At 41.4% G+C, this 18938-nt stretch overlaps 1 protein-coding gene across 13 annotated transcripts in view; it reads left to right on the forward strand.

The window, feature by feature from the left end:
* The window catches only part of LYPD6B (LY6/PLAUR domain containing 6B), a 202832-nt gene that overhangs the window by 14631 nt on the left and 169263 nt on the right, over positions 1-18938 (forward strand). Inside the window, exon 2 of one of the 13 annotated variants that reach the window (XM_053597339.1) lies at positions 10616-10701. The exons of the other annotated variants lie outside the window; for them this stretch is intronic. The gene's annotated coding sequence lies outside the window, so the exon portion shown is untranslated. The remainder of the gene's footprint in view (positions 1-10615; positions 10702-18938) is intronic. 13 annotated transcript variants of the gene reach the window in all.

The raw sequence follows: 18938 nt of genomic DNA on the forward strand, positions 1-18938 counted from the left end.
TTATATATTCTGAATATAAGACCCTTATTAGCTATAAGATTTGCAAATATTTTCTTGTCTTCTGAAAGTTGTCTTTTCACTTTCTTGATAGAATCCTTTGAAACACAAAGGTTTTTAATTTTGATGAAGTATTATTTATCTATATTTTTTCTCTTTTCCCTTGTGCTCTTGGTTTCATATCTAAGAAACTATTGCCTAACCATGGTCACATAGGTTTACACCTGTGTTTTCTTCCAGGGATTAATAATTTTAGTTCTTCTCTTCAGATATTTGATCTATTTTAAGTTAATTTTTACATATGGTCTGAATTAGGAGTCCACATTTATGCTTTTGCGTGTGGCTATCTAGTTGTGACAGTATCATTTGTTGCAAAGAGTATTCCTTCTGCCATTGAATTGTCTTGGAAACCATAACAAAAATCAACTGACTATAAACACAAGGGTTTATCTCTAGACTTTCAATTATATCCATTGACCTATAAATCTATCCTTATGCTGCAAAATATTGATTATTATTACTTTCTGAGAGTTTTGAAATTGGGAAGTATAAGTCTTCCAACTTTTTTTTTTTTTTTTTTTGTAGTTTTGGCCGGGGCTGGGTTTGAACACGCCATCTCTGGCATATGAGGCTGGTGCCCTACTCCTTTGAGCCACAGGCACAGCCCCAACTCTTCCAACATTTTTCTTTTATTTTTTCAAGATTGTTTTGGCTGTTCTGTATTCTTTACATTTCCATAGGGTTAGCGTGTTAATACCTGCAAAAATATACCAGCTGGCATTTTTGCTAGGGGTTGCACTGAATTTGTATATCAGTTTAAGGAGTGTTGCCATGGTAATGATGTGGTCTTCTAATCATGAAAATGGGATATTTTTCCAGTTATTTAGATCCTCTTTAATTCTTTTCAATTATGTTTTATAATTTTTTCTGGACAAGTCTTGTATTTCTTTCATTAAACTTATTCCTGCACTTTTTTCTTTCTGATGCTGTGTAAATGAGTTGTCAGTTCCATTTTTCACTTGCTCTTTGGTAGTGCGTAGCAGATCTTGCATTTTGATCTTGTATCCATAAACCTTGCTGGACTTGTTGATTAGCTGCATTCGTTTCATAGTGAGTTCATTGGAAGTTTTTGTGTACAAGATCACATAATTTTCTTTCTTTCTTCTTTCTTTTCTTTTCTTTCTCAGCTCACAGCAACCTCTAACTCTTGGGCTTAAGTGGTTCTCTTCCCTCAGCCTCCCAAGTAGCTGGGACTACAGGCACCTTCTGTAATGCCCTGCTATTTTTGGGTTGCAGTTGTCATTGTTGTTTAGCAGGGCCAGGCTCGAACCTGCCAGCTTTGGTGTATGTGGCTGGCACCCCAGTCACTGAGCTACAGGTGCTAAGCCAAGATCACATAATTTTCAAATGGAGGTGGTTTTACTTCTTTTTTTCCAGTCTGGATGCTTTTTTTTTTTTTGCCTAATTGCATTTGCTAGAAAACATATTATGATATATTTTGCTAGAGAATATAGAAGTGGTAAGAGCAACATCCTTGTTCTGTCTGATGCTCTTGATTAGTGAGGTGGCTGGTATGATTTATGCTATGACTATTTTTATGACTATTTTTATACTCTTAGAATCTGGGTGATGGATCGGGAGATACTGGCTAATCCTCCTAGGGAAGGAACAATTAGTGGTGATTTGCTTTGGTGCCCTGGGAGGCTTGCATAATGACTACCAGAAAATAAGCATTTTAATGTAAGTGTCTATTTATGTAGCTGTAGCATCTAGGTGTCGAGGAGCTTGACTAACATTATCTATTATGTAAGCATTCATTATTTAAAAATTAATTTAAAAACTAGTTTTATCACATTTTGGGATGCCTACTATATGCTTCAGGCACTGTGCTGGGATCCCGAAGGTAAATTAAACATAGGCCATGTCCTCCAGGTGCACATGGAGAGGTTTTTTGATGGGGGCCACACAGAGATTAGGAAGTTAAATATTCTGGCAAGTGGTGCACCTTAAACTGGGTAACCTGTCAAAAGGAAGCAGGTGACAGATGTGGGTTTCACCCTTGGGGTTTTGGGGGGTCTCACTTTGCTGCTGGCACACTCACTTTCCATCTCACAGAATCAAAGAATTTTAGGAATAGAGCCTTGGAAATCCTTTTATCCAAGTCCACATTTTTTGATGGGAGGAATCTTTATCTTATTCAACAATTCTTGGTTTCCTTCATCAGCAACTCTTTTCTCTCTGAAATGTTTTATCTTATACACAGACACACATGCACACAGGCATGCTCCGCCTGCTCCACAGGGAAGCAATCCATGGACAATCCCCTCCTGGCTCCATTTGTGGTGTCTGGTTTGGGTAATCTAACCCCAGCCCCATGTTCACCTTCACTGTGGCTCATCTAGGATTCCTGCTTTACCTCGCCTGTGAAAACGGCTCCACATTGTCCTTCCAGGAGATACTTAGACGTGGAATTGACAAGGAGGAGGACGTTATCCGACTCCAAATCTGAGTTGCTCAGAATGCTTTGAGGAGGCTTCCTGTTCTTTTTAATTGCATATTCAGCTTTCTTTGTAAAGATGATAGTCCCTCTATTTTAAGCTTGTCAATTCAGAGGATTAACCAGCATGTCTATAAAGTCCTGCCTGTGTGCTCACTGCAGTCATCTTTCCAGAAAAGAATAAAAGTGGTATTAACAAAAGCAAGTGACTAGGTCATACCTTAAGATACTTCACATAGTTTTTTTTCAGATAAGTCAATCGAAAATTGTATGGTATGTGTGTTTTCAGTTTTACTTTTCTATTTAAAAAGAAACTCTTTCTTCTAGCTTCATTATATATTATTTATTATTAGGATGACAATAATACCCGGTCATTTGTTATCATCCTATTGGTAAAATGAAATGCAAACCTTATGGTCTCAGGCTACAAAAGAAAATAAATTGTCTTTACAAACCTTTCAAGTTTAATTAACTTTTGGACAAATACAAAGTTCTGTTCCTCTCCCATTTTTTTTTTTATTACAATGCATTTTTTCTTTTGATTATGTGAGGGGGTGAGATAAGGATGGAGAAGTGCTTTCTGGTTCACACTGTTTACTGCACATGATACAGCAGCCAATTCAATCAGAAGAGAAATAGGAAAATCACCACTGTTTGTGCCTTGTAAGCGGTTTGTAAAGTCCCCTCTAGTCCCTACGATTCAATGTTGGCTTCTCTCCTTGCAAGCTTCTAAAATGAAATTAAAAAGTGGAGCAAACAGCATTTTCAAACAAAACACAAATACTGTGTAGGGACAAACCCAGCAAATGGAGGAATAGGCACTGTAGGCCGGCATTTCATTCAGTGTGGTTAGAAACACAGCAGAAGAGAAGAGAGGTGGGAAGGGGTCCTGAGAAGGTTCCCGGTCCCTGCAAGCCTCTGATGATGTGACCATGTTGGAGCCAAGTGGGATGTCATGAGGAGGGGACAGATTGGTGGTTACAGCAGATGTGTCAGTGAAATGTCTTGTCACTCACTCACTCTTTACCTCAGTCTGAGCCCTAGAGTGAGCTAATGGGACTAGCTAATGGCAGGGAAGGTGTGCAGGGCCACTCCTAGAAAAGGCAGCTTGGACCCTGAGTCTTGCTGTTGGTCTTCCTGCCTTCTGACTGTGCGACCTTGGACAAGTCACCTTATTGTTTTAAACCATAGCTTTCTTATCTGCAAAAGTGCAAGTTTGGACTAAATGCAAGATTTCCCAACCAAATTCCCACGTTTTCACCAAGCCATCTTATAGATTGTCCCCGCACAAACAACTGGGTTTCCTGACCCCTGTTCCCAAAAGGGAGCAGCCTCAGTCTCCTCTCCTATATTTATCCTTCTGTACTTAGTTTGAACAAAGTGTTTGAAAACTACTAGGTGGCTTGATCTCAAAGATCTCTTTTGGTCACATTCAGTTGCCTGTGTCTCTAACATCTGCTTCAAGCTGAATGCGAAAGGGATTGAGGAGCACCGATTATTCTGGGGCTCCCCCTGCTTTCTCAAGTAACCAGGGATGTGTGTCTGTAGCAACAGAAATGCCACTCAGTAAATATGAAGCCGCCGGTGGGGAAAGGAATTTGTGTTCACAGGATCTCAGCCTCTGACTCCAGAACAGCTCGTTTTACTCTTACTGAATAGAGAGTCTGCTTCCCTGCAGGATGGTAAGTGGCCTGGGAGATGGGAGATGTTAAGGGCAGCCGCCACCTCCCTCTTGCACTCTGGTCAGCTCTCTTTAGGTGCTGTCAGGCTGCTGACCTCCGGCCTGTTAGTGGGAGTCTAAGGGGAAGGCAGTAATAACCACCTGTCAGAGGCACATGGAGATTCTGAGAGCAGGGCCTTCTATGAGTCACTTGCTAGCTCCTATTAAATAAAACTTTTTGGCTCTATGTCAAGTCCTCACCTATTTATTCCCTGTCATGGAAATCTTTTCCTTTCACTCCTTAATAATTTGCTTTCCTCTGTCGCGAACTTTCCTTCCTCTCCTCTGGAAGCACAACATATATACTTTTGTGTTGCCAAGAGTGAACGTTTAGGGAATAGGCCTTTAATTCCCCCTGTGGTTTCAGGCAAATATATGCCTTTTGTTACTTGTCCCAAGACACTTTAGCGAACACATCAGCCTGCAAGGAGAGGTTTGGCAGAGGAAACCATCATGAAAGAGCTATTCTAATTGAAGAACATATAGCGGGAGACCCAGGGGTGTTAAGAGTTTAATTAACATTTATTAGAAATGAAGAATTGATTATTTAAAGATGAAATTTAAAATCTCCTGTCTCTATATTCATTTCTCCATCATGTTGTGTTTCTTTCACCTGCTTTTTAATTTAGCCAGTTTTTATGGAGTTCCCACGATGAGACCAGGCACCCTGGGCTGACAATAATAAGTAGGACCTAGGCCTCACTCTCAAGGGGTGTACAGCCCAGCTCAGACAAGAATTAAGCAGATGGTAGTAGCCCTGAGGCCTCAAACACTCAGGATGAGCCCTGTGCATGTATGGGACAGCAAATAGTTCCTGCAGGAGGTGTCCTTGGGCCTGTGTCCTAGAGGGTGACCTGACCTGGAGGCGATCCGGGCAGAAGGAGAGAGTGGTGAAAAGGCATGAGGGAGTTGGTGGGTTTGGTAAAGTGTGGACTCAGCACGGTGGGAGCAAACCTGAAGGGAGGGCTGAGAGGGAGGAGGAGGAGGAAGTAGGAATGAGGCCAGGACCGCAGGCCCCAGGTTGTGCGAGGCTTGGCATGCTGCCCCATTGCTGGGCTAATGTGCTGGTCAGATTGGATTTTGTCCTGAGGGCATGGGAACCCACAGCAGGACTTTATGCAAGGTAAGCTGTGGGATTTGCAAGGCCCATTAGGCCAGAAGTCATGAGCAAGGACCCTGGACTCAGGTGGCTGGGGTTTGAATCCTGCCTTTACCACCTTCCAGCTGTAATCATATTTAATGGTGTCTCTGCGCCCACATCTTTAAAACAGGGATAAAAATCCTGTCTCATAGGGTTATTGTGAAGAATAGCTAAGTAAATTCACCTAAAGCTCTACGACAATGGTTCACATCTTCAAATTCAGTTATCATTTTTCTGGGAGGAGGGCATATCATATTTTCTATGAGCAGTCTCCTAGACCATGTATCAGTTAACTATTGGCATACTAATGCTATGTAAAAAATACTCCAAAACACAGTGGCTTAAAACAGTAATTATTTATTGTCACTCCTGCAATTACAGGTTGCCTGGGGCTTGGCTAAGGCCTGGCTGGGCATGTAGTTTGGCCTCACATCTGCCCCATGGGGATCCAAGCTGAGGGCAGCAGCCATGCGGGGAAGTCATCCCCAGGCAATGGCACAGCTGTCAGGGGTAAGAGAAACCTGCAAGGGTTCTTAAGACCTAGGCTCCCTGTAGTGGGAGGGGCTACAAAGTCACTTGGCAAAGGGCGTGAGCACAGGGAGAGGTGAAGGATTGGTGCCAACAGTGTGGCTCCCAGCCTGCAGCTAGTGAGCGTTCCAACGCTCACCTTGGGCAAGCCTGGAACCGCAGGGGCCTGGCTTCAATGACCGACTTTCTGGCCATTGTCTTACTATTAACCTTTGACTCTAGCAAAGATCTTCTTTCTTTCTCCTGCTTCTCAGAATTTTGGGAGTGAGCATTTTGTGGGAAAATATGGTCACATGGATTTGAATCTAGACTCTGTGGAATGAGATGGGATGATAATATCCCTAGTGATGCTTAAGGGAAAACTGGGAGGGAGCCGAGGTGCTTCTGCTGGGATGTGCTGTATCCTTTCTCAGACTTACCAGGCTGGAGCATGGTTTGTTACAGATGTGAACTGCTGCCATAAGACTTAATGTTTTTTAAATTCAGTAATAAAGGATGTGTTTCTTTCTACATGTTTTTAGGTGCCCCTCTCCCAATACAATGGATAATTTTTTTCTGGACTCCTTGGCATTTGTTTTCTTCTCCAGGGGAGATTCCTGTGCAGCAAACCTGACTGTCTTGTTGACACCCCTGGGCAGCAAACGCTGGGGACAGGGAGAGGCAGCCCCACTGGTGTTTACTGCTGGGTAACTGCCTCTGCCTCTCCTTGCTCCTCAGGGAGTAGGACGGGCCAGTGAAGGGAGGGGTCAGGTATGATTCTTCTGCCGCTTGTAAAATAATCTCTTTCCTCTTCCCTGGCCTCCTTCTGCTGTGTGACAGACATATCCATTCTTCCCCAACAGAAAAGAGAGATGTGGGGACAGGTGGGACTTTCTTACAGATGTTACTTTTCCACTCCATACACGAGAGCACATATTATGAAATTAAACAGCAAAACTTAAAACACTGGTATTTTATTAGGTTAAAAAATTAAGCAACGTTTCTAAAAGTATACATAAATATAAGATGAAATAGAACAATTTTTTCCCCCAGGGATGGGAAGAAAATGCATTCAGGAGTCTTTTTGGGTAATAAAACACATTGGAAATAACATGAAAGGCAGTCAGAAGTGTGATTGTCATACATAAGAGGCCCAGTAAATTGCAGTGATGATGATGATGGTGGTACTTTCTCTATTCCCATTATTGGGAGAGGGCAATAAATGCAGGGAATACTAAGTTGAGGGCTCCATCGACTGTGTTGCTCCAGAGGAACCCCTCTGATACCTTAGAAGTGATGATTTTTATTTTAAGCCATTGCTTCTAAAGGCACAGTTCAAAATAGTCACTGCAAGAATAGACTAGCTAAAATCTTAATGGTGCAATGGTATTTTGTTGAGTACAAAATAGGGGTGGATAATGACAAATGGTAGCTATGCAAATGAAAAGAAAGAGCATCATGTCTTGTGCTTCGGGGTGTGAACTGATGGCAAAAATCTGTCCATATTAGTCAGTAGAGGAGATGAATTCAAATGCAACCTTGCAGTGATCTATAGTCTTTTTTTTCCCCCTGTAAGCATCATTTATAGCTAAAATACTAAAATAGTTGGTCTGTTGGCAGACTTTCCTGTGTATCCACTGTGAGCAAACTTCAGCTTAGAGGTAGCTAGAAGGTTCACAAACCAATCCCTTGGCTGGTGTGGTGGCTCACACCTGTAATCCTAGCACTCTGGGAGGCTGAGGCAGGTGGATTGCCTGAGCTCAAGGTTTGAGACTAGCCTGACCAAGAGCAAGACCCCCAACGTAAAAATAGCTGGGCTTTGTGGCAGGTGCCTGTGATCCCAGCTACTCGGGAGACTGAGACAAGAGAATCCCTTGAGTCCAAGAGTTTAAGGTTGCTGTGAGCTGTGACGGCATGGTGCTCTACCCAGGGTGACAAAGCAAGACTGAAACAAATAAACAAACAAACAAGCAAACAAGCAAGCAAATGAATGAACCAGTCCCTCCTTTTCTCTCTCTCTCCCTTCTTGTCTTCCTTCCTTTTCCATTAAACACAACCTTTGTTTTCCAGGGGCTTATATCTTAATGGGAATAGCAAGATGTGGACATTAGAAAGGTAAAAACAAGTGCAAATTTATATAGTACATATTACATATGGCAAGTTTCCAATACATCTAGAGGAAAAACCAATAACATGAAAATGATTGTTCTAAATCTTGCCCAAGTTAAACAATGAACTCTTCTCCTTCTTTGCTTTTTTTTTTTAGGCCAGGCAAGTGTTATTTACTGTCATTTTAGGGTTAGAGTCACATTGCCACCCAGGAAGTTCCCCCTCCCCATAACATGAGCAGAGAATTCAAGCAGTAATGGTGACTCAGCTACCATATACTTACACACCCTTCAATTACATTCTCAAAGCTTTCTCCTGAATAGGAAGCACTGATTTTAAATAGGAATTATTGCTTAGTGTTTGATGTCCCACTGAAGTTTAAATGACTTGATGATGATTTGATTTGTTGATAATCCCCATTGAGATTTCTTAAGAACTATCATGTGTATCTGGATTTTTACTTTAGTGATCCTTACAAAAATGAAGTAGAATAATTCCCTAATTACATGTAGTTCAATGTGCTAAAGTTTTCAAAAATAAGGTAATGAGAAAGTATTTAATACATTATTTAATGGAAGATTTGAACATAATAAGATATCAATTTAAACCCCACTAAATATACTCTTCCCCCCAAATAAACTCCAGATGGTTGACTATTACAAATCTTGTTATAGGAAAAGTAGCAGAAAATATTATATTTATAAGTTCTGTGCAGGAATGAAAATTTTCATTGCTTTAAAGCAAGAGAAGTGACTAGTAAGGAAAAGATAAATAAATTTGAGTATTTTAAAATTTAAAACTTCTATACATATGAGGAGACAAGAAACTGGGAAAATTTATATTAAATTTGTGAACATAAATAATTAACTTGTATTGCAACTTTATTGTATCCTTTTTTTTTTTAAATTAAATTTCAGGTTAATGTGAGGGTATAAACAACCAGGTCACCATATTTGAAATTGTTAGGTAGAGTCCATCTTGTGTCCTGCACCCAAAACGTGTACCGTGCACCCTTAGATCGTGCGCATTAAGTGGGAGCACATCAATCCCCCCTAACTTTAATGTATCCTTACACAAATGCATAAGGAAAAGGCTAGGTAGGCTCTAACAGATGGATGTGGAATATCATAGCTACCATTTATTGAACATTTTCCCACGCCCACATAGATTTACAAAATCAGAGTATACTGATTGTTTAATACACAGAATGCTTCATAACCAGGTTTTCTCAAATACCAACACAGACCGTTACTAACTTGGTGTTCTAAAATTTTCAAGTGGTTTCAAAGTATTTCACTGGTAAAGAAGTACAGCTCTGCTTTGCTTAGCTAAATTTTGAGTGCCTAGTGGTTAAGGAACTCTAACTTAAGTTGAAGGTGTTTGCAGTCTGCCTTCTACTTAATGAAGTCATGGTTAGAGTGACGGCTATGGACGTCTCCTTGAATGAAACTGAGTTATAGTAAAGAAGCACATCTGATACTGTTTTTACCAGCAGTTTTATAGGTAGTATTTGCTATTAAAACCTGTTTTAGCAAAAGAGGAAATATCATTTGAGATCTCACACTTTTGACAACATGTCATCAGTTATCTTTAAAGGCCTTGGTAAAAGAGACACGTTAATTACCATTCCTGTGAGCATCTCAGTTAGCAATGACTATAGTATTATATTAGGGCACTTTGTCGAGCATGTCATTCTCTCATCTTGCTTTTATAGCAGAGGAAATAGAGGCATCAGAGGTATATCTTTGAGGTCACACAAGTTAACAGCAGATAAACATTAGAACCAGCAGCTCCAGAATTCCCACTGTGTGTAATTAGTTCACTGCAGGCAGGAAATGACAGCATTGGGAATAAATGGCAGATGTGGCCTTTGGGGACTTGGAGGCTGGTGGGAATTCTCTGTGCTCATCTGAATGGTTAATTAAGTTAGTTTCTCTCTGAGGCACTCACTGCATAGATCTTGGATCCCTCCCAGCCAGGTAACCTTCTTCCTTAGGGTAAAGGAAACACAGTGGTCACCCTCTAATGCTTTGATGGGCTTGCTTGGTGGGTGTGGGCCTGAGTAACAGTCTCTAACTGAGGTTTTATGGAGTTTCTGAGTGTCATTTTTGGCATTGGCTCTTGAAGGACTGTGATAATGTGGGGAGTATGAGATTGGGAGCGAAAGGGCAGGGACTGCCTGGCCTATTAACAAGGTTACCCTCCTCACTTCCACTCTGGCGTTCTCCGAGACACTTGGTAAGTGCTTGGTCAGCTCATAGAGCACATGTTTGTCTTCCTTTGTCTCCTTATGAGCAATAATACAGAATTCATGGCCTACCTCCTATTCTTAGGTGTCCAACACAGTTATTGTAGAAAATAACGTGATGTTTGAAAACTATTGCCGAAAGCTTTGGTGTGTTTACCGAGAATTCTAGGGAGGATGGAGGCAGTCTGCCAAGGAATCCAAAGGCTGGTTTCATCAGATGCTCTAACAAGCACATTAATCCTGGAATCATGATTATCTTAATTTCATTGACCCCCTCATCAGGACTTGGCTAAGTATATAAGAACTAACGGTTGACTAGAAAGAAATGAATCTGTGCTCCTGCCTTAGAACTTTGGAAGAAGGTGGAATTTAGAGCTCACTTTCTTTTCTGTTCAGTCTAGAATGAGCGTGGTATGCTTCTGGGAAAAGAACCCAAGTTCATCTTTGCTTACTTCCTGTTGTATCAAACCTGGCTACTCAAGGTGAAGCTGGTTGATTGGCAGCCTCAGTACCACCTGAGACTGCTAAAAATGCAGATTCTCGGCTTCTGTCTCCTGTGTTTTAACACCCTCTCCAGATGTGTTATGTCTACTCCAGTTTAGAAGCACTGATACGTAACCAGTACATTGTTTAACTGGGAAAGGTGGCTTGACCAGTGGTGAATGCTTTTTCCTGATCATATTTTATATTTACATATTATCACCCATCTTTCAATACATTTTAATCTTTTGATATTTTAATGATTTAAAACATCTTTTTAAAAGTCGTTTTCATCATAAATGAATCCATTCTCATTATAAAAGCTTCAGAAAAGACAGAAAAGCAAAAAGTAAAGCGCAATTTATCCTTCTAGTGTACTTATTGAAAATATTTTAAAGATATGTTTTCTTTCTGTCTTTTTGTGTATAATTTAAAAAAATTATGTATTTTTCCTAATTGTGGGCACTGTATATGATCCTATAGTATTATAATGTGGCACTATACAGTCTTTGCTTATTTCCTTTGGTTTAAGAGGGTCCTCTCAGATAACATTTAAGAGTGAATCTTTATTTTTGTATTCTTATATTTTATATAATTTTTTTTGAGACAGAGTCTCCTTTTGTCACCCTTGGCAGAGTATCATGGCATCATAGCTCACAGCAACCTCAAACTCCTGGGCTCAAGTCTTCCTCTTGCCTCAAACTCTCAAGGAGCTGGGACCATAGGTGATTTCCATAATGCCCGGCTATTTTTTAGAGACAGAGTCTCGCTCTTGCTCAGGCTGGTCTCAAACTCAAGCAATCCACCTGCCTCGGCCTCCGAGAGTGCTAGAATTACAGGCATGAGCCACCGCACCCAGCTAAATTTTATGTAATTTAAAAAGGTTTCTGGTATGATTATTAATGTCTCAAATAGTTATTTTATAACCAGAGTAGAGAATTTATTATCTTTTTTGTGCGATTGAAAGATTTCTCTGCTCAATGGTAGGGCATATTTTGTATTGTAGGTATATTTGAAACGTCTTTGACCAGAAGCTTCCTGGAGGGGGGGAGAAACGCTTTTGCTTTTGAAGGTTATATGGCCACCTTCCTCTCAGACTTGACTGATTGGTTGTCTTCTGGAAGGAAGAGGGAAGATCTGGTTACATTAACGATCCCGATAGATAATCCTGTTTTTCTCATGTCAGCCACTTAGAAACTTCTAGATGAGTGGGAACCACCTTACCACTATGAGGAGACAAAAAGTATAAGCCTTCTAGAACACAACTCTCTGTTTTTTTTTTGTGGCAGTTTGAGAGGATTTCAGAGTAATTTTTAACCTTTGTAGCATAACTAGCATCTCTATTTGAGGTGGGGTGGGAGACATGTGCTTGTGATTTTTCCAGCATCTTTGCCATCTCTGTTTTAGAATACATCATTGTCCTCAAGGGTGCAGAATGATTATGGCAAGTGAAAAACTGGGTGCTTTTCTGTGTCCATGGATTAGACTCTTTCGTCAAGTCTAGTTGTTCCAAGAGTAATTGATTGAACTTACCATTCAGTTCAGAAAGTAAAGTAGCTAACAAGTATTTTCAAATGTTACATCTTTCAGAGAACATGAAAAAGTATTTAGTGTATATTTCTAAAAATTCTAAATCACATTTCTAAAGTTCTCTCTCCTGTCTTTTGCCTCATACTATCAGATTGCTTCTCCTTGAAACTCATTTTTATTCTTCCATCTATCCCTTTCTGAAGTTTTAGCTGCTTCCCCTGCCTGTGCCCACCCCCCATCCCTGCAACTCCGCAGCCATGATCACTTTGGCCTCTCTAACTTCTTTCAGTTTTCAGATAACTTCCAACCAGGGAGCAAAGGAAAAGAAAGAGCCAGCAAAAGAAATTTGTCCATTTTGTGGGTGGGCTGGTGGGAGTGGCCTCAGGAGAACTTGGTGGTTGATGGGGGAAAGATTGTGACTACATAGTGGTAATAATTATAATAACTATTTTGCGTCACACAAATTTCAGGGCAAGCCTTGGAGTCCATGCTTGTCGCCTCGGTGGCACAGACTGTATGTGCTTAAGAACAGTGGAGTCACTGTCATTGAGTAGAGTTGTTTATGCATGTTTCTTAATGGAAAATTGTTGACATGATAAATGGAACTGGGTTGATCAAAGTGGAATAGAATCGGAAGACAGCAGATCTTAAGGCACCACCCTAAACCCAGCTGTGTTGCAGATCTTGGCTGATAGCATTTTATTTATGTTGAGAAGCTGGTTGGGCAGGAAGGATGTGTGGTGTGGATATTGCGTGAACCAGCTTGGAGTGTAAATTTGCCAAAGACTTTGAGGCATTGCCATGTTAAAAAAAATGTTCCTGTGGTAAATTTCGACATTCTGGTCTTGAAAGTTAGCATGTTGTTATTTCTAGGCAGCACGACATCTTTATGGGCAGCATTGTTGAGTGTCCAGTTGTCTGTGTTGCTCAGCAGTTTTCACACTTGTGATGCCTGGCTCCAGGCCTACGGGAGCTTATACACAAATCCATGAGCAGTTTTCATTTTTATTAATAGAAGCCTAGGCTTTCTCCCCAGGCAAATATGTTGACTCACTCTATAACTTTTTTGGGGGGTAGGGAGAGGTAGGATGGATTGTTTTCTTGAAATATAGATATCTAAATTCTTGTAAAAATAACCACTGGATAATTTTGAGTAAATGAAAATTTTGTGAATAGATACCATTTCTGTGATTAATAAAAAGGCATGTTTTGGAAGTAAGGGTCTGTATGGCTCTGTTCCTTGTTCTCTTTTCTTACCTCCCTCCCTCTGCACATTAGGCTCCACCCACAGCAGCCTCCTTAATGTGCCCTGACAGGCCAGCCATGCTGTGCCACAGGGCCTTTGCATTTACTTTCCCTCTGCCTAGAAGGCCCTTCCTTGCCTATCTGCAAGGCTGGCTCCTTTGCTTCCTTCAGACTCAAATATTGGCTTCTTACTGAAGATGTTTTGGCAGCCCATCTTTTTCACCTCTCTTTTTGGCCCTTAGGCATTTCATATCCTGCTTTCCTATTTTTTCCCCTTCTCCTCAGCACTTATTAATGTCTAACACAACATAAATATTACCTATTTGTGTCACTGCTCTCCTGCCCATGCATATGTAACCTTCCATGAAACCACATGTTCCCAGTGCCTAGAATAGTGCCAGGACCATCACCAGCACACAATAAGCAATGGCTGAATGGAAGGAGGGAAGGAAGACAGGCTATGAATGATCTTGTTGGCTTCCATTCATCCTCAGTGACCTCCTCCACAATTTAGACAACCCAGTAGCTCATTCACTGTACAGAACAGTCCATGATTTTCAGATGAATTCTGAGGTTCTTGTGTTCTGGCAGCCTTCATGCTTGATAATCATAGGAAGTGAACTCTCATTAGTGTTTGGTGCATTGAGGCATGTCCTGTGAAGCCAGTGGGCGCCTCTCTCTCTGTACGGTTCTACTATTTCATATGTTTCCAAGAAGTCAACAGGTAGTAACAGATGCAGCCTGATTGATTTCTGGGAGGGTAATGACAGAGCGTATTTGCTGTGGGATAGGTAAATGGAATCCTTGGCACTGAGATTCATTATCTTTTGTGTACGGATAAAAGGTGTATGATTTACTTATCATTTAATCCCACACCCGGCATTAACAGGACTGGGAGGTGAGGGGATGGGAGGAGAGGGACCTGTGTGTGGCTTTGTAAATAGTGATAAGATGGTGGGAATGTACAACTCGGCTTGGCAGGGTCTGCCTGGAATTTTGCTGAGTCCATAGCAATACTTAATTAACTGTGCAAACATTCTATTCAAGATAAGACTATAACAGTTGCCTGGGGGAAAATTCTTTGAGTCAATATTTGTTTGATCTTTTGTATAGTAGTTTGGCTTTGCTGTTCATGCTATAGCAAAGTTCCTATTATAACTGCCATTTTCAAGGATTTGCTGTATTTGCACACCAGGTCAGTCCTGGGAGAGGTAAAGGATTGGAATCACTGTTTAAATAGAGGCTCTAAGGGTTTTCAAATGAATCTTTAAAAGTTGAAATCCTTTGTTCTGATCAGTTGTAAAATAATTATTAAAAACCTGTATTAAGTACTACAGGGGATTCCCAAATATAGGATAAGATCTTTGCCCTCCATTTGCTTATAATCTAACTGTAGCAGTAAGGCTTGAATCAGCATGTGTGATACGAGGGACACACACTAAATAATAATTATGGCTGTGATTTACTGGATGCTTAAGGGCTGAGCACTGTCCTTGTGCTGTTCTAAGCATGAATTAACTCCTTTAGTCCTCCCAGAACCCAGCAAGGCAGGTGCTGTTGGTTAGTGTGCAGCTTTATGTGGCATAGAAAATGTTGTAGAAGTTTGGAGAAAGGGAAGACCAGGTAGGCAGAGAGGCACAAAGGAGCACCCCGAGAAGGAGGTTTCTCCCTCTAGCTGTTAGAGATTGGGGAGCAAATGGCTGTGCAATGGGGAGAAGAAGAAGGTGTAACAGTGATTGATCATTTTGCAGGTATCAATAACATCTTTTCTTGAAAGTTATGTCTTTTGTAGACTCTTAGCACATGTGCCTCTTGTGAAGGAGACAATAAACACCACATAAGTAAAACATACAGAATGTCAGTGTGATAAATGCTATAAAAATAACACAGGAAGAGAGGAGAATGCTGGGGTGGTGTGGGGAGGAGGGGAGATTTTAAATAGGAGGATCCAGAAAGACTGAGACACTTGAGTGAAAACTAAAGGAGGAGAGAGAAAATGCTGTGCAGGGACTAGTGGGAAGATTCTTCTAGGTAGAGGGAACAGCAAGTGCAAAGGCCCTGGGGTGGAATATCAAGAGAAGAATGAGCAGGGGAAGGCTAAGAAGTGATGTCTTCCTGGGTAATACAGGCCTGGTCACTATTGGTTTGAATTGATGATAATAGTGATGTAGGAGGAGCTGCTGAGGGTTTTGGGGTGAGTGTAAAGGCAGGTTGGCAGCTATTACTGCTTTCTCCAGCCCTCTGTGGCTATAGTTCCTCTAGTATTCTACCACGTGCCCCACCCAGTATCTCTTGGTTCCAGATCCATTGCTGATGTGAACAGAGGCACGCTGGTAGCTTCACACCCGTCAGGTGGCAGGTGGCAAGCCAGCTGAAGCCCTGAGTGAGAGCAGGCACATGCTCTGAATGGCCCTTCCCTCCATGCTCACGGTGTTTTCTTGGTTTGTTTCTCTGAGTTTCTTTGATTTCCTGCTTGGTGCTGACATTTCTGCTGGCACTGCAGCCCTCCTGGCTGGGTCCTGGGATCTGCCTTGTTTTTGCTCACCCTGGGTGATGGGAATCAGTGTTGGTCTGGGCTGTGTCTTGCATCTGTTGGGGGCTGTGCTGAGTAGAGAGTCAGGGAGATCCACAGTCTACTGCCGAGGCCTCCTTTTCTGGTAATTATTCCATCACTGCCATGTCTCCTTGGGTAACAGAATAGGAGACTCAGGCAGGCATGATGACACGAGCTGGACTCAGGCAGGGTGATGAGATCTGAGATCCCACAGCTTGAGTTGGCCTGTCTCTGATCTTTCCCTTTAGTGCACATTGCTGACCCACCGGGCTATAAGCACGGGGTAAACACAAAAGGTAGAGGGTGGTGATCCAGGTGAGGACGTGGAGACTGGGAGATCCCCTGGGCCTCAGCAGACCATGATTCTGTTGCCTTATGTTGACTAACAGAAAATCAGAACCCAGAGAAGCGTTTAAGGATGAATATTAATTCAGAAATTGCAAATGTAACTAGTGCTTTCAGAGTCTCAGGGCAAAGACATGGCCAAGTTATGCAACAAAGAATGTGTCAGCTGTGGAGCACTGTGAGTGTGCAGGTGGGGCTGGGTCAACATGGGCCCAGACAGGTGAGCTAATGTTTACTGGAAGGGTCAGCCACAGGGTCACTTCTGCGAGGATGCAGTGCATACACGCCCGCGGGCCCGCTCTTTCTCACTTACTCACTCCTTTGGTTTCTGATTTTAGTTATACTTAATTCTGTATAGGTCTAAAACACCCACTTTAATGCCACTAACAAGAACAATTATAGCACAAACAGGCCTGATTCTCAAACTTCCAGAGCAGAAGTTGAGATGGTAAAGATCTCTGTGGTTTTTTCCCTACCACCAGCAATAGGACCCTGACTTCTAGGGACACACATCGAGGTTTTTCCCTGTCTACTGTGAATCAAAGTATGCTACTGAGCCCTTTCAGTCTCAGAGAAGAGTCATTGGGCTGAAAAAATGTTATTATAATAAAAATATAATATTGGCACGATCCCAGAGGGTGGCTAAATGAAGGGGTGTTCCCTCTTTGAAGAAAAATAGTAACTTATTTAAGATAAGTGGTTTCCCGGGCCTACCACTTACTTTCCTGGGAAATTGATTAACTTGAGTTAACATTTATAGAGTTTCCAGAGTATCCTGTGAAATGCTTTAAAATTTAAAAATACAATTTATTTTCTGAATAGGTAATTCACTCAGATTTTTAACATTCAAAAGCTGCAAAAGAATATACAGTGAAAACCTCCCTCCCACCGTTCCTTCTCCTTCAGTTGGCTGGTTTCTTTCCTCAAGGTACCCTATACTCCCAGCTTCTCGTGTATTTTGTGAATACATGATATAAGGTGCTCAGTCATGTTAATTTTAAGGGAAAAGAAGAGGTCTTTTCTCTTTCTAAGGATTTTGTATTTTATCAAATACAGTGAGGCAATCGAGGACTGATAGATATATTTTAAAAACTTCATTATAGGGCGGCGCCTGTGGCTCAAGGAGTAGGGCGCCGGTCCCATATGCCGGAGGTGGCGGGTTCAAACCCAGCCCTGGCCAAAAAAATCACAAAACAAAACAAAACAAAACAAAAAAAAACCTTCATTATAAATCCAGGGATTACAGAATTCCTAATTGCTCCAGTGTGTGGGTTTGCTACTCAGAGATGGGCCTCCGAGTAGCAGTGCCAACGTCACCTGGGAGCGTGGTAGAGTGAGAGTTCAGGTCTCAACCCAGAACTCCTGAGTCAGAATCAGCATTTTACATGTTGGCAGGCCCTTTAGAGGCATGTGGAAGTTTGAGAAGCCACTGCTATCTGTCATTTCACAGCACTGGCCTCAGGTGGCAGAGTGACTGTGAGGCCCATGTGGAATGAAGAAAGAGAGAGAGAGCCTTGGAAGTAAAGCTCTGTGTCCTTTGTTCATTATTCCAAGACCTGTTTTGTTGCTAAAATCAAACCATGGTAATCTTTTCCTAATTGGCAACTGTAGATTAAGGTGCTTCGTAAACTTTGTATTTTTTATTTTAAGAAATTATTGATTTATATTTGTATACATATAGGGGTACTAGTGTAACTTTGTTACATGGATATGTAGTGGTAAAGTCAGGGTTTTTAGTGTAGCCATCACTCGAGTAACCAACAGACTTGTCATTTCTCATCTCTGCCCCTCTCTCACCCCGGCCCTCTGCGTGTCCACTGTCCGTCCTTCCATGCTGTGTCCATGTGTACACATGTTGTTTAGCTCCCACTGTGAGAACACGCAGTGTTTGTCTTTCTGTGTCTGAGTTGTTTCACTTAAGAGAATGGCCTCCAATTCCTTCCATGCTGCTGCAAAGGACATGATTGTATTCTTTTTAATGGCTGAAGATTCCAGTGTGTATATTGTATGTACACATTGTCTTTAGCTAATCATCTGTAGATGGACACTTAGGTGGATTCCATGGGAATTCCATGGGAAGCGTGCTGTGATAAACGTACACGAGCAGTATCTTTAGACACAATGATTTCTTTTCCTTTGGGTAGATATTCAGTAGAGGGATTGCTGGCTCCTACGGTAGTTCTGTTTTTAGTTTTTTGAGAAATCTCTATATTATTTTCCCTAGAGGTTAATACTAATTTATTTTCCACTAACAGGGTATAAGAGTTCCTTTTTTTTGAATTGTCACCTACCAACATTCATTATTTTTTCTTTTTAATGATGGCCATTCTGACTAGATGGTACCAAGATGATAGCTCATTGTGGTTTTAATTCTAATTTCTCTGATAATGAGTAATGTTAAGCATTTTTTCATGTGCTCGCTGGTAATTTCTCTTCTTATGAAAAACGTCTACTCATGTCCTTAGCATGCTTTTATTGAGATTTTGGTTGCTGTTGTTCTTGTTGTTTGAGCTTCTCATATAATTCTGGATGCTTTTGATTTTTTTTTTTTTTTTGTAGAGACAG

The sequence above is a fragment of the Nycticebus coucang genome, chromosome 7 (assembly GCF_027406575.1).
Source record: "Nycticebus coucang isolate mNycCou1 chromosome 7, mNycCou1.pri, whole genome shotgun sequence".
Lineage (NCBI taxonomy): Eukaryota > Metazoa > Chordata > Mammalia > Primates > Lorisidae > Nycticebus > Nycticebus coucang.